We start from the raw sequence: 17,751 nt of genomic DNA on the forward strand, positions 1-17,751 counted from the left end.
TTACCGACTTATAGGCATTCTTCTTTCATTTATTTTTAAAGTAATTATCTTTACTTTTAAGAAGTTGACATCTTTAAACTTTTTTATTTCATGGTTTACTTCCCTGGGAACTCTCCCACAATTAATAGGTGGGAGGTTAATTAATCTCAATTTAATTTTAACTCCCTAGTGAAGGCAGATTAAACCCACTGTACCAAAGGTGGATTCTTGATACAACTGGATCAAATTCCCTTGATATTCTAGGATTAAATTCAGAATCCTGCCGGGCGCGGTGGCTCAAGCCTGTAATCCCAGCACTTTGGGAGGCCGAAGCGGGTGGATCACGAGGTCAAGCGATCGAGACCATCCTGGTCAACATGGTGAAACCCCGTCTCGACTAAAAATACAAAAATTAGCTGGGCATGGTGGCGCGTGCCTGTAATCCCAGCTACTCAGGAGGCTAAGGCAGGAGAATTGCTTGAACCTAGGAGGCGGAGGTTGTGGTGAGCCGAGATCGCGCCATTGCACTCCAGCCTGGGTAACAAGAGCGAAAACTCCGTCTCAAAAAAAAAAAAAAAAAAAAAAAAAAAAAAATTCAGAATCCTAGCGAGTCTCTGATGTTAATTGTACTAAGTAGATAAAAACTCGCAATGGTGAGAAAACAAAACTTCTAACTAGAAGCCAATCCACAGAAGGAGAAGAAGGGAACAATCCATAAAATTAAGACTGTAAGAAAAGATCTGGACATTTTCAGCTTTCCAGTCCTGGTGTTAGCTCTTGGAAAGACCTGGTTGAACTTCCACACATTGTGTTCTCTGAAATATTTGTGTATCCTTATGAGATAGTCTGTCTGTCTATCTATCTATCTATCTATCTATCTATCTATCTATCTATCTATCTATCGATCGATCCATCCCCGGTTGTAGTGGCATTCTATCTATCTGTCTGTCTGTCTTATCTGTCTGTCTATCTATCCATCCCTAGTTGCAGTGGCATTCTGCAACTTTCAATCTTGGAATTTATCTTCCTTTGCCTCTAACTTTCTCCTTTTGCCCTTTCTGAGAGCTCCTTTTTGTTGAGGGCTGATATAATCCTCTCTAGACGCTTCTTTTCTCTACACTTTCTCCTTGATTCTATTTCTATCTATTGAGAAAAAAGACTTTATGTCTCTTTTTTCTACCTACCTCCTTCTCTGCTTTCTCCTTCTCATGGTACTTCTGATTCTTATCTACCCATTCTCTTTTTTTAATTAATCAATTACTTTTTATTTTTTTGAGACAGAGTCTTACTCTGCTACCCAGGCAGGAGTGCAGTGACCCGAACTCAGTTCACTGCAATCCCTGCCTACTGAGTTCAATCAATTCTTATGCCTGAACCTCCCAAGTAGCTGGAATTACAGATGTGCACCATCATGCCTAGCTGATTTTCTGTATTTTTAATAGAGACTAGGATTTCACTATGTTGGCCAGTCTGGTCTTGAACTCCTGGTCTCATGTGATCCATCAGCCTTGGCGTTCCAAAGTGCTGGGATTACAGGTATGAGCCACCAGGCCTGGGCTTTATCTACCCATTCTTATCACAAATTCTTCTCTAGGGTTTTTAGTTATGTTCTCATTTCATTGCTTTTCCTCTTTCTTACCATCGCCCGGTCTTACCCATTGTATCTCCAATTTGAGCCTTGTATATGCACCTAAGGCTTTGTTTAGGTTTTTTGAGCTTCTATAGTGCCATATTGTAAACAAAAAAACTAAAAAAGAAATACTGGGTTTTACGTGTAAATATATAAACACACTACTAAAGAATAGAACAGATATATAAATATTGTATGAATTTCTCTCATCGAGAGAATTTACCCAAATTAATTTCACTTTTTCTTTCAGCCGAAGAAAAATTTAAAAACCTCAAATGCTTTGAGGTCAAAGGGTCATGTTTTTACTATAGCATACAGACGAAAGTTATGAGCTTGTGCTATGTAAGAATCTGCTAAGTAAGGTTTAATCTTGTCTTCAATTAAAAACACCACTACCTAATTGTCATTCGGTGTTCTCCTTACAGATGCTGAATATATGCATATGAGTGAAATTTCCATGAAGGTAATGTTTATAGTCATTTCTGGGTTAAAGAAAAAGATTTATTTCACTTTATAGAAATATATTTTCTGACATGTGTCCTACTGCATTATGATCAAAGGGCTATAGTGCTGAATATGGCAACTTCTGCAGGAAGGCTGACTGTCAGTGATTATGTAAAATTCTAAGCAAAGGCAGCCTCTATTATGCACCCTGACTGTCAGAAGAAATTCTTTGCAGGTTACAGATTGCTGAATATAACAGGTTTCTGTCTACTGAGGTTCCACAGAAAATTTTAGATTGTTTTATAAGTATAATAATATGTAGATATGCTGTTGCCAGTAGTTTGAATCCAAGCAGATCAGCCTGTTAGAATCACATCCATGGATGTTGATCATATTTTTTATAAATAGGTGTTGTAGATTTTGCTGAGAAATACAAAGCCAAAATTTCTTTTCAGATCTATGACTTGTAACCTGCCAGACAAGAAAATTGGCCTGAGTAATCATGTAACTCTCTGAGCCATATTTTGAACCTGGTCATCTTATCAACCAGTGAGTCAAATATGTTTATTTTGCTGTTACCACGTTATTGATTTTCTTACATTAATGCTTCCTGGGGAGTGACTTTAGGATATGGCATAAAAATATTTAGGATTTTTGCACCTATTGATTTTTAATCTATGCATAAATGTACATATGTTCAAAAAGACTTATATGACACATTTTATGCACTAACATAATTCATCAGGATTGCATTTTGGTGTCTGTTCAAATATCTCCTCCTCAAAGAAGCCTTCCAAATTCACCCATCTAAAAGAGAGCCTCCCCATCACCTTTTATATCTATGTCTTGACTTAGTATTTTTGTAGCCCATGACATTTCTTTATATGTATATAGACATTTTCTCTCTGTCTGTATTATTTCTTCCCCAGTCAAAATACTCATTTCTAAAAGGTCGGGATTTTCCATCTTTTGTTTTCTACTACATCACTTGGCTAGAGAAGACTCTTAGTTGGTGAATGATTGAATCATGACACTAACTATAATGATAAAAAGATAAAAATAAATTAAATGCTCTACAATAGAAATGTAGATAACTTACTATATATTAATAATTTAAACCATTATGTAGATATTTAAAATGATGTCTCTATGTCTCTTAGAAAATATTTTGTTGTTGTTGTAATATGAATAAGATAAGACTAAGAATTGTACTTGCAATATGATCATAACAGTGTATGTATGCACTCCTAGGAAAAACCAGGAAGAAATTTAGTCCCTCAACAAACATTGAGTTCTGAAATTGAATCAGTAATAAGTAGTCTGCCAACCAAAAAAATGGCAGACAGATTCACAGTCAAATATTACCAGAAGTGCAATGAAGATCTGGTACCATTCCTACTGATACTTACTATTCCAAAAAATTGAGGAGAAGAGACACCCTCCCAACTCATTCTATGAGGCCAGAATTATCCTGATACCAAAACCTGGCAGAGATACAGGAAATAAATAAAACTTCAGGCCAATGTTCTTGATGAACATTGATGTAAAAATACTAAGCAAAACACTAGCATCAGATCTAGCAGCACATCAAAAGCTTATCCAACATGATCAAGTAGGCTTTATTCCTGGGATGCAAGGTTGGTTTAATATACACAAATCAATAAATATGATTCATCACAGAAACAAAACTTAAAAAAAAAGCACATGATTATCTCAATAGATGCAAAAAAGGCTTTTGATACAATTCAACATCCTTTCATGTTAAAAACCTTCAATAACCTAGGTAGTGAAGGAACAGATTTGAAATAATAAGAACTACGACAAACCCACAACCCTCATCATACCAAATGGGGAAAAGCTGAAATCATTCCCTTTGAAAACCAGCACAAGACAAGGATGCTTTCTCTCACCACTTCTATTCAACAGAGTATTGGAAGGTCCGGACCAGAGCAATCAGGCAAGAGAACAAAATAAAAGGCATTCAAATAGGATGAGAAAAAGTCAAACTATCCCTGTTTGCTGGTGACACGTTTCTGTATCTAGAAAACTCCAACATCTCTGCTCAAAAGCTACTTCAGCTGACAACTTCAGCAAAGTTTCAGGATACAAGATCAACATACAGAAATTAGTAGCATTCCTACACATTATCAGCATCAAAACCAAGAGCCAAATCAAGAACATAATCCCAGTGACAATTGTCATAAAAAGAATAAAATACCTAGGAATGCAATTAACTAGGGAAGTAAAAGATCCCTACAAGAAGAATCATAAAACACTGTTCAAGAAATCAATGATGATACACAAAAAAAGGGCAAACATTCCATGCTCATGAATAGGAAGAATCAATATGATTATAATGGCTATACTGCCCAAAGCAATGTACAGATTCAATGCTATTCCTATCAAACTACAATGGCATTCTTCACAGAATTAGAAAAAACTATTATAAAATACAAATGGAACCAAAAAAGAGAAAAGAGAATAGCCTAGGTAATCAAAAGAACAAACCTGGAGGCTTTATGTTACCCAACTTCAAATTATACTACAGGGCTGCAGTAACCAAAATGGCATGGTACTGATACAAAAATTGACACATAGACTAACAGAACAGAAAAGAGAACCCAGAACTAATGCCATACACCTACAACTATCTGATCTTTGACAAAGTTGATAAAACAAGCAATGGGAAAAAGGCCCCCCTATGCAAAACATAGGGCTGGGATAACTGGATAGCTATTTGCAGAAGATTGAAACCGGACACCTTTTTTACAACATCTATGAAAATCAACTCAAGATGAATTAAAGATTAAATGTAAAACCCCTCACTATAAAAACCCTGGGAGATAACCTAGGTAGTATCATTTTTGACATAGAAACTGGCAAAGATTTCATGATGAATGCACCAAAAGTAATTGCAACAAAAGAAAATTGACAAATGGGATCTAATTAAACTAAAGAGCTTCTGCACAGTAAAAGAAACTACCAACAGAGCAAACAGACAGAAGGGAAGAATATACTTGCAAACTATGCATCTGACAAAGATCTGATATCCAGAATTTACAAAGAACTTAAACAATTTACAAATGAAAATTAAACAACCCCATTGAAAAGCAGACAAAGCACAGGAACAGACACTTTAAAATAAGACATATATGTGGCCAAAAAGTATATGAAAATGCTCAATATTGCTAATCATTAGAGAAATAGAATCAAAACCACAAGAAGACAACATCTCAACCTGTCAAAATAGCTATTATTAAGTAGACAATAAAATAAAATAAAAACAGATGCTGATGAGGTTGTGGAGAAGAGGGAACACTTATACGCTGCTGGTGGGCATGTAAATTAGTTCAACTATTATTGAAAGCAGTGAGGTGATTCCTCTAAGAACTAAAAATGGAACTACCATTCAATCTAGCAATCTAATTCCTGGGTATATACCCAGAGGAATATAAATTGCTGTATCATAAAGGCACATGCATGTGTATGTTTACTGCAGCACTATTCACAATGACGAAGACATGGAATCAACCTGAATACCCATCAACGGTAGACTGGATAAAGAAAATGTGGTACATACACAAGATGGAATATTGTGCAGCCATAACAAAGAAGAAGATCATGTTCTTTGAAGGAAATGCTTGGAGCTGGAGGCCATTAAACTTGGTAAACAACTACAGGAACAGAATACCAAATATGACATTTTTTCACTTAGAAGTGGGAGCTAAACATTGAGTACATATGGACACAAAGAAGGGAATAGCAGATGCCAGGGCATAGTTGAGGGTTGAGGGTGGGAGGAGAAATAGGATCAGAAAAACTAACTATTGGGTACTAGGCTTAGTACCTGGGTGATACAATAATTTGTACACCAAACTCCCATGACACAAGTTTACCTATATAACAAACCACATGTGAACCCCTGAACCTAAAATAAAATTTAAAGAAAGAAGCAACACTCCCAAATATTTATAGTATATGTGCTTAGATGGAGATGTCACAAGTTTTATTTTTTGTAAATTCTAATTTTTTATAATTATTATTTATCACTTGTCAGAAAAATAAAAAGGAAGGAAAAGAGAAAATAAATACACTAGAAATCAAGTATTATAGACAGGTATTTCTCGATGTTTTTGGAATATTCACTATGTGCAGGTATTGTTTGAAGTGCTTTAGTCAAATGAAATTGCCTAATTCTCATAATTGGCCAATGAAATCATTATTATTATCTTCCAAGTTTACCCAGCAAACAAATGGCTTACATGGAATTTGAAGGTTGGTCTAACTCAGAATCTGTAGTCTTAACTTCCAATTAAGAATAAGGAAAGGAGTACTGCTTCTGAAATAAGAATAAAGAAAATATTTTATTCATAAATTCAAATCTTATTTAATTAATTTTAAAAAACTGTAATATTTGTTAGCTATTTGAAATGGCTAATTTTGGGCTTAGTCAAACATATAGAGAAAAATTAAATATTTGGACAAAAATGAGCAAGTTGCTACTGGAATGTAAATTGGTAAGTTACAGGATATATATTATGCTAGAGATGATTATTGTGTTATGGTGACATGTCAGCCTACTCCAGACAAAAAGTGGCCTTAGTAAATCAGAATTTCATATACACAGGATCCTTATAGAATATTACTTCATTTTTTAACCTGAACATATAAAATATTACCAGGGCTTTGTGTCTAGATGCCATTTTGATATGGTCTAAAATGCTTTTCTCTGTGTTTAACTTAATGATATACACACATTCCATAAAAATTAACAAAATAACTGCAACTCTAATATGTGGTGGAAAGAACATGGGCTTTGAAATCCTTGGAATTAAAGTTGTTTGGTTTTGACTTTAAAATTTCACTCAAAGTTTGTTTTCATAAAACACATCATTTGGATATATTATTCTTAATGAAAGTCCAAGTGAAAACTTCTAGTATTTCTGTAATGTTCAACATATAGGCAATTGGAATTCCATGCAGCCAAATAATTGTTATTTACAAAATTAAGAATCTTGGGTATTTACTATTTATTAGTTATAACAAAAAGGTTATATATATTACTATAAAAGTGATTGAAGTCACAACTGACACTTGAAAATGCCTTTACACAACAATATATCTGATTCTGTTCTCAGTGAAACAGTTCAGGAAATTTAATTTAAGATGCCAGGTGGCACAATAGGTTATACATTAACTTGTCCCCTCTGGAAAATTAAATTTGAATTTGGCTCTGGTCACAAATGAAATGAGTCATTTGGTACACGCCACTAAGGATACTCACAAAGCCAAAATGACATTTCATTGAAAAATCACCTGTTAAGAAAAATGTCTGCAGTCACTGGGGAGTTTAAAAAAAAAAAAGAAAAGAAAAGCCAGTGATAGGGCAAAATAAAAGGAGTGCTAGGGACTGCTGTAGATTGTGGGCTTGCTGAAAGTCTGAAGGAAAGTACTGTAGCACTTATCAGTTTATCTTCAGCCAGAAACCCTATAATTTTCGCCGATACTTCAAGATCCTAGGAGATTATTTACTTATTTTCCAGTGAAAGTTTTTTTTTTCTTTGTCACAGGTTTAGCCAAATGTCAGTTTGTATCAAATTATTATGGATTACTCAGCTCACTGCAAGGAACCATCTAATTATGATTTTGAACCTTACGTCTAGATCTTTCTGTTCTTTCCAGTAACTAAATAATATAATTATAAGTAATAGTGTCTCCTCATCTAGGGGAATAAGAAAATGTATAATTGACAGACTTCAGAGATAACCTTAGTTTAGAATCATACATTTTCTTTCTATCGTTCTACTGGTTTATTGCTGTATGTATAACTTCATACAATGCTTATATAGTAAGCACTTAGGTTAATAAGGACATTAATAAAGAGTGAGATTCTCCAAACAAGCAATGCAAGCCTGTTTCTTTCATATTGACTGTTGAAGGAATATAGTAAAAAAAATATAAAAATCTTCCTAATTGCTCACAGTTTAGGTGTCTTTTCCTGGATTCTAAATTGACTCTGGTAACTCATTTTTGGAGTCTTCAAACTTGACAAGACAGTACTTTCTGATTAGGCCAAGCACCTTTTGTATTTTGCTTAGAAGTAATATTCAAGCCATGCTTAGGTGTTTTACGATGGCTTTCAGCTCTCTCCCTGACAGTTAACACCTTCAACATCTTAGTGGTTCTGTGCATCTCAGGCTGGCTCATGCTGGGGCAAACTAGAAGTTAGGGAGTTCTTGGCCTACAGTTTTACCTTGGCAGGAAATTTCCAGATCATTCTACTCCACCATGGAGAGAAGTTATGATAAGATTTATATTGTGAGGGCCGGGCGCGGTGGCTCAAGCCTGTAATCCCAGCACTTTGGGAGGCCGAGGCGGGTGGATCACGAGATCGAGAGATCGAGACCATCCTGGTCAACATGGTGAAACCCCGTCTCTACTAAAAATACAAAAAACTAGCTGGGCATGGTGGTGCGTGCCTGTAATCCCAGCTACTCAGGAGGCTGAGGCAGGAGAATTGCCTGAGCCCAGGAGGCGGAGGTTGCGGTGAGCCGAGATCGCGCCATTGCACTCCAGCCTGGGTAACGAGAGCGAAACTCCGTCTCAAAAAAAAAAAAAAAAAAAAAAAAAAAGATTTATATTGTGACTTGGCAAAGTTAATGATAAAAATTTATTCACAGAATCTCTGAATTATATTCCCAAGAGTACTTCTTAAGCCAAGGTCCTTGCTTAGCAATCATATTAGAACTTAAACAACAGGACAAACTTCACTTTAAGTAGATTAAAATAATAGAGTTATGCAGCAAGATCTCCAGTAAAAATGTCATCGGATTTGCATATGTTAATTCATCCTTTCTTAATATAAACATGCAATTATATTTTTGCAGAAAAGAATGTATTGACCTTTTGGCAAATCTAAGTTATAAACAATGGTCCTAAATTTATTAATATCCTCTTTTGACATAGAAAGAAGTCATTGCAATTGAGATCACTGAAAAAGATAGCAAATTACAATAAACAGGCACACATAGAAACGAAAACAAGCTATTACGTAAAAAGATAAAAGAAAAATCTTTATAAGAATAACTTCTTTTATATTACCTAAAACAAAATTACCATCCTTCCACTCTATTAACTGCCTTGGGAACCCTAAAAATCTAAGAAATTATGGTGAGTTTTGTGCAATAACATCAGTCCTATGTTTTCTAGGAGGGGTTTAACATATACAGACAATAATACTTATCTGCAGTTTTCAAGTATAATGGGTAAAACCGTTTTTTTGTTTCAATTAGTGTCAGATTTTAAAAATATGATATAAAAAGGCAAACAGTTATGGAAATAATAAAAGTTGACAGTATGTATTGTTTTTCTTCTTAGAGATATATATTGGGTTCCAGCCACTGTAACAAAATATTTTCTTAGGCCTTTGCATTATCACATATTTTGATCTCAGAGATTCTGAGGATGAACACCACTTTGTAGTGGTAGATATAAAAACTTTCAATCTACTATCTAAATATTTTTTAGCTGCCAAATTGAAAAGTAATTGGCAGTCTTATCAAATGTAAAATCCAACCTTTGTTTTTCAAATCTTCTTTTGTTATCTTTAAAATAGAGTGCCAAATGTTTAACCAGAATTTTTGAAATACTTTAACATAATAGTGAATAGAAAAGTGGTTCTGTGGGACTTTCAGAATATATTTTCTTAGTCATAACATTATAGAAATCAGTTTCTAAAAATTGGAATGAATATTTAGAGTTAGAATTTATTTGATATTTGCATCATAATGAGAGCACAGGATTCCTGTGTTACCCTTCCCTAATATTTAAAATTCTATGAGATTCATGACTCAATTTATTGGGACCTTGAAGACATTTTACTAATATCCTTATTTTAAATAAATTTATTCTACTGCAATTCAAATTCATAAAATTAGAATGTAAGTTCACTCTAAAGGATATTCATCTTATTTTAATACAATTGGATTATGACATTGCATTTTAACTTGTTCAGTGAATCCCTATTGCTTTTAAGATAGAAAGTCATGCATGTATAAATATGTCTTTTTGAGTTTTTGGTTATAATCACCAAAACAACTCTATGTTAGGTGAGAAAAAATAAACTTATTTGAGGGCCCACACTAATAATGGGTAGCTAATAAAAAAGGCACACAGGTATAGGGCAAGTCTGGAAGTATAAAAATTAGAAAGCACAGAAATCATCCTTTATGTTTGACAGTCTAGAAAGAGAGCAGAGTTTATCAATTAACAGTCATAAGCTCAGAAGCCAGGGTAACTGGGTTTGAATCCTGCGTCTGCTGCTTATTCTTAGGTAAACTTACTCTTAGGTAACCTTCGTGTGGCTTAGTTTTCTCATCTATAAAATGGGAATAATAACATATTTACCTCAGAGAGGTTTGTGTTGGGCAGGATAGGTTAGGGAAGGCTACTTTCTAGTAACAACTTTCAAAATTTCAACAATTTTAAAATAAATGTACATTTTATGCTCATGGTACATGTTTATTATGGGTTATTGGGTGACAGCTCTACATGTTGTCATTCTCATTTCTATATCTAAGCTGAAGAAGGAACTACTGACACTTCACTCATTGGCCAAAACTGGTTATTTGGTTTCACTCAACCAGAAGGCTGTCAGGGAGTACAATCTTACCATGAGTTCAGAGTATTTGATGAAGAGTGCCAATGACTAATAAACTAATTGCCTAATAAGTGAATATTTTAAAAACACCTAGAACTGGACCTGAGACATAGTAAGAAATATAAGGGCTCTTACTAAATACATAAACAGCCAAGGTATTTCTGTCTCTGGATTTAGTTACAGCTAATTTTAATGATTCCAACCATCTTAATGTGTTTACATCATTGGCTTCAGATTCAGATTCAACATCCAGGGCTCTGCTTTACATACTTGTACGAAGCATTGCTGCCATTAGGTGCAATTTTTCTCAGTCTCCATAGAAGAAAATAGAACAAATATTTTCCATGTTATTTCCTCTTTTACCAATGGAAAAAGGGAAGGGTTTAGTGCTGATGTTACCCCAAACCATCAAATTTTCATACTGTTACCCCTTGGCTGTCTGATTTCCACATATATTCTTATGTCTATATGTACATTTCTAAAAACAGTATTCTGACATAACAAAACTAACCCTAAACCCCAAACATATTCAGTTCCCTCCAGAAAAGCAACCAAGTTCTGGGAGGATTTCTCTCCTTTTTTGACCTTCAAGTGTTCCCTGTTCCACTTCAGGCACATGGCTAATAAGTGGAAAAGCTACTCATCCAAAATATGTAGGCTAAAGAAATCATGAAGTCCAGATTTGAACCCAAACAGTCATTTTTCTAGAGATTACTCACTTTACCAGCCCCGTGCTGCCACTAGCCTACCCAGCTGCTTTAGTCAGAAACTTGAGAGTCATCCTGGATGCTTCCCTGTTCCTCAAAGCCCACATGTACTTGGTCATATGTTCTTGTTAATCATACCTCCTAATGTTTTCTCAAATTCATGTCTCACAATTCCCTCTTCTTCCACTGTATTTTAAGCCTCATCCTTTCTCTGCTGAATTTACAAGTGGATGTCTCTTCATTTATGCATCAATGTCACTTGTCATTGTGCCTGGTACATAAAGGAAATGGATGTGTGCTTTCAAATGCTTTGTAAATTATCTCTCTAACCAAAGTATTGTTTCATCTCCAGTTCACCTCCTAGTTGCTATTGGAATGACTTTCCATAATACAAACCTGTTATGCCTCATTCTGTAGCATATTATACGAGTTCTTAGTTATCAAACTTCTACCACTCTATTTTCCCAGAGTTATTTTTTACTACTTTTTCTCAGTTCAACCCACTTCCTATAAGCTTCTCAAATGTTATTTGGGACCTGATATAAAGACATTCTATTGTCCTGCTTTTCCATTTGTATTCTTCTTTATGTGGAACATCGCTGACTACTCTTAGGTGAACTTAAGACTGTAAGTGAGTCTGACACTAGAGACCACTATAGAACATTTGCTATGAACCAGGCCCTTGATCTGTATTTTGAATCTTTGCATGTTTGGCCTAAGGTGAGAATTCAATAAATATTTGCAAAGAGAAGAAATGAATTAATATATAATATCTACCTTACAAAGTAGCTGTTTTCTATTTTAAGATACAGCCAATATCATAGTGAATGGGCAAAAACTGGAAGCATTCCCTTTGAAAACTGACACAAGACAAGGATGTCCTCTCTCACCATTCCTATTTTACATAGTATTGGTAGATCTGGCTAGGGCCATCAGGCAAGAGAAAGAAATAAAGGGTATTTGCATAGGAAGATAGGACGTCAAATTGTCCCTGTCTGCAGATGACATGATTGCATATTTAGAAAACCCCATATCAGCCCCAAGTCTCCTTACACTGATAAGCAACTTCAGCAAACTCTCAGGATACAAAATCAATGTGCAAAAATTGCAAGCATTCCTATATACCAATAATAGACAAACAGAGAGCCAAATCAAGGGTGAATTCCCATTCACAATTACTACAAAGAAAATAAAATACTTAGGAACACAATTAACAAGGGATGTGAAGGACCTCTTCAAGGACCTCTACAAACCGCTGCTTAAGGAAATAAGAGAACACACAAACAGATGGAAAAACATTCCACGCTCATCGTTAGGAAGACTCATTATCATGAAAATGGCCATACTGCCCAAAGAAATTTATAGATTCAATACTATCCCCATCAAGCTACCATTGACATTCTTAACAGAATTGGAAAAAACCTCCTTAAACTTCATATAGAACCAAAAAAGAGCCCACATAGCCAAGATAATCCTAAGCAAAGAAAACAAAACACAAAAAAACAAAAATAAAAACAAAAAACAAAACAACGACAACAACAAAAAACAAAGCTAGAGGCATCATGCTATTTGACTTCAAATTATACAAGGCTACAGTAATCAATACAGCATGATATTGGTACCAAAAGAGAGATATAGACCAATGGAACAGAACAGAGGCCTCAGAAATAACACCACACATCTACAACCATCTGATCTTTAGCAAACCTGACAAAAACGAGCAATGGGTAAAGGATTCCCTATTTTATAAATGGTGTTGGGAAAACTGGCTAGCCATGTGCAGAAAGGTGAAACTGGATCCCTTCCTTACACCTTATACAAAAATTAACCTCAGGTAGATTAAAGATTTAAACATGAGATCAAACACCATAAAAACTCTAGAAGGAAACCTAGGCAATACCATTCAGGACATAGGCATGGGCAAGGACTTCATGACTAAAACATCAAAAGCATTGGCAACAAAAGCCAAAATAGACAAATGGGATCTAATTAAAACAAAGAACTTCTGTACAGCAAAAGAAAGCTATCAATAGAGTGACACGGCAACCAACAGAATGGAAAAAAATGTGTGTCATCTACTCATCTCACGAAGGGCTAATATCCAGAATCTATGGAGAACTTAAGCAAAGGTACAAGAAAAACAAACAAAACCATAGAAAAGTGGGCAAAGGATATGGACAGATGGTTTTCAAAAGAAGACATTGATGCAACCAACAAACATATGAAAAAAAGCTCATAATCACCGGTAATTAGAGAAATGCAAATCAAAATCACATTGAGATACCATCTCACGCCAGTTATAATGGTGCTCATTAAAAAATCAGGAGACAAAACAGATGCTGGAGAGGATGTGGAAAAAATAGGAACACTTTTACACTGTTGGTGGGAGTGTAAATTAATTCAACCGTTGTGGAAGACAGTGTGGCAATTCCTCAAGGATCTAGAAATAGAAATACTGTTTGACCCAGCAATCCCATTACTGGGTACATATCCAAAGGATTATAAATCATTCCATTATAAAGACATATGCACATGTACATTTACTGCAACACTATTCACAATAGCAAAGACTTGCAACCAACACAAATGCCCATCAGTGATAGATTGGATAAAGAAAAGGTGGCACATATACACCATGGAATATTATGCAGCTATAAAAAAGATGAGTTCATGTCCTTTGCAGGGACATGGATGAAATTGGAAACCATCATTTTCAGCAAACTAAGAACAGAAAACCAAACACCGCATATTCTCACTCATAAGTGGGTGTTGAACAATGAGAACACATGGACACAGGGAGGGGAACATCAGACACTGGAGCCTGGGGTGGGTGGGAAGCTAGGGGAGGAATAGTGGGGGGTGGGAGAATTGGGGAGGGATAGCATTAGGAGAAATACCTAATGTAGGGTGATGGATGCAGCAAACCACCATGGCATGTGCAGAACTATGAAACAAACCTGCACGATCTGCACATGTACTCCAGAACTTAAAGTATAATAAATAAATTTAGAAAAAAGATATTCTATGACATTTTTTTTCTAGCATTTCTACACACTTCTGAATAATAAAAGAAAAAAATCGGATTTGAACCCTACTTTATCTAACTTCATTTATCTTTTTACATGGAATTAATCTCTTCTTCATATTTTTAGTTTTTAAATGTTTTGCTTTTCTATAATTGGTGAGTGGAAAATTATCCAATCTTTTAATTCAGCAAATACAGTGGTGTAGCATTTACTATTGGGGATACTGGTGAGATAAAGAGTACATACTGGGCAATACTGTATTATTTTAGTACAAATTGAAAAAGAACAGGAACCATGTGTCTTCATCTCACCAGTTTGTACTCAGATCTAGAGCTGTGCCTGACCCAAAGGAAATGCTTGATGAATATTTGTTGGACAAATAAACAAAGGTGAGAATTAATTAGATAAGAATATGTAATTGTGGAGGAAAGGTGCCCCTATTTACATGAATATAAGTGAATTTTTCTCTCCCATAAGTACCGAATAAAGGAAAACTGCCTTCTAAGCTGGTGTGGGAGCAGGATGATAGTTACAGTTGAGAAAAAAATGTGGCAATTGTTTCATAATGTTTTGAAGCTTTATGACAGCTTTAGAATCAAAGTCTTCTCATTTATCTACCACTGTATTGCTATTATATTTTTAGGTTTAAGTTAAATAATGAATGAAAATAGGCCCAACACTTCCATATTACATTTCTTTATTTACTTCTTTCCCTTAGGAAATTCCTCCAAAAATATCAATTATGGTATGTAATATGTTGTGGGAAAATGTAGTCTTTTTCATTTGAACTACATAGTATCTATGCATTTACCATTCCCAGTTGTAGAAGTACATTTTTTTTTAAATTTTTGTTAGAGATAGTTTAATTATTAGACCAATACAAATTTCATTAAAAACATTCTCTGAAGAAAATGTCAGAAAGCATTGCCTTTTAAGTATTAAATGTTATAGGAGCCTTTTCTTTTTTTTTTTTTTTTTTTTTTTTTACAGGAGCACCTTTTGGTTTTATTATTGGTTAATTATTGCTTTATTATTAATATGGTTACTATATTGACTTCCCATTATTCCAAAATGTAAAATTATGCAGAACTATGAATTAGTTACAGCAAAATTTCCAGTGCTCTTAAAATATATTTTGTTTCTTTGTGACAATGGTGCACTTCCCTTTTTTGGTGGGTTTATCAACCCATGAACCATAACGTTCCTGTCTCAGTTACTGAATCTTTAACTGCATGAAGTCTCTGCATCATCAGAAAGTTCATGTCACCCAAAGGGTGGCAGGTAGAGTAGTGGTCCCCAACATTTTTGGCACCAGGGATGGGTTTCATGGAAGACAAATTTTCCATGGACAGGGTGGTGGGGATGGTTTTAGGATGAAACTGTTCCATCTCAGATCATCAGGCATTAGATTCTCATAAAGAGCACACAATCTAGATCCTTCCCATGCATAATTTCAGGCTCCGATGAGAATCTAATGCAACTGCTGATCTGACCAGAGGAGGAGTTCAGGGGGTAATGCTGCTTGCCTGCCACTCACCTCCTGCTGTGCGGTGGCTTCCTAACAGGCCCTGGACTGGTACTGGTCCATGGCCCTGGGGTTGGGGCCCCCTAATGTAGAGTCAACTGTCCTTGCTCATAGAATTCCACTTTAACCTTCTCCATTTTAATATTTCCATCTGACCAAAAATACTTCCATTATAAAGAATGACGAAACAAGAGAATTTAAAACCCTGTAGTACTAAATTTGAATTGAAAGTAGCAGCATGAATTCAGTATAAACCAAGACATTGGAAAGGAAATTTTAAGACAACTAGAAACGTGAACACTGACTGGATATTTGGTAATATTAGGAATTACTGCTAAATCTCTTGGGTATGATAATGATATAGTTATGTGTTTGTTTGTTTGTTTGTTTGTTTGTTTTGAGACGGAGTTTTGCTCTTGTTACCCAGGCTGGAATGCAATGGCGTGATCTCGGCTCATCGCAACCTCCGCCTCCTGGGTTCAGGCAATTCTCCTGGCTTAGCCTCCTGAGTAGATGGGATTACAGGCACGCACCACCATGCCCAGCTAACTTTTTGTATTTTTTTTTTTTATTGCATTTTAGGAGCCTTTTCAATATGTTTTTCAATTAATCATGGAGACGAAGTCAAGGGTAAGAGATATTTTTGATATGAATACAGGATACGATAGCTAAATTTTATTTTAATTCATTTTGTCCACTTATTCATGCATTATTAATCCAGCACATAGTTATTGAGTGCCTACTATGTGCCAGAAATAGTAGTGTCATCACACAATATTTTTAAAAATATAAAATTTAAAAAATTGTCATTAAAATAAATTGGTATATAATATAGCTACCCTTTGACTCTCACTTTACTTTCTACAGAAAGAATAGGTTAACTTTGATATGTAATAAAAATCATCCATATGAACCTTAATATTTGTTTCAGAATGTGCTCTTCACTTTTTCAGTTTGTTGGAGTTTTGCACATTTAAGCCTCGTTCAATTCCACAGAAACTGTCAGAAGTATAATCATAGCACTTTGAAGCGGTAGCTAAGCTTAGAGATAATCCAGTCAGAAAACTGCTCAAAATGCAAATTTACAGAAGTTTATTGTTTGTCTATTTGCTCATTTGTTAAAGATGGAGATATTTAGGGGCCAAGTGTAACGATTCTTTGTTCATCTGTTTATGACACCGTGCCATATGCATTTTTCACCAAAGGAACTCAGTTTTTCATTTAACAGTATTCAAATGTTAAAATACAAACTGGAATGAATTTCTACATCAAAAACCGCTGTTTACTGAAGTCTATTTGCTCTTTTTCTGGGCCAGGCATACAATTGAACTACAATCCAGGCTTCCTTGCAGTTAAATGTGAACATGTCTCTGAGACCTAGCCAGAGCAATGCAGTGGAAGTGCCATATCCGATGCGTATTCCACTGCATTGCACTGGCTAGGTCTCAGAGACACATTAAAAAGTGTCTTTTTAACTAGAGTTAAAAAGATGGGTGGGGCTGCTCCACCCTTTCTCTCCCACGCAAGTGGCTGGACGATGGAAATGACAGTGTGGCTCTGCAGTAAAGTGGAACTAAGATGGAAGAAACCTGGGTCTCCTAATTACTTCGAGATCAGGGTTAACTGCTTAAACTGCTAAGTGAGCAAGAAATAAACCTTCTTGAGCTTGAGTTGTTAAAATTTTGTTGATGGATTTGTGTCTGTAGCTTTGTGTTATATCTCATTTGAATTATCACTGACTACTTGGAATCTAAATATTTAAGCACCCAAATTTACTATTC

General features: G+C 35.2%; 1 pseudogene; it reads left to right on the forward strand.

Annotated features, from left to right (window-relative positions):
* Nucleotides 1-6,540: 6,540 nt before the first annotated feature.
* The window catches only part of LOC101040024 (ras-related protein Ral-A-like), a 31,860-nt pseudogene continuing 20,649 nt past the window's right edge, over nt 6,541-17,751 (forward strand).

Source organism: Saimiri boliviensis, chromosome 7, assembly GCF_048565385.1.
Source record: "Saimiri boliviensis isolate mSaiBol1 chromosome 7, mSaiBol1.pri, whole genome shotgun sequence".
NCBI classification, from domain to species: Eukaryota; Metazoa; Chordata; class Mammalia; order Primates; family Cebidae; genus Saimiri; species Saimiri boliviensis.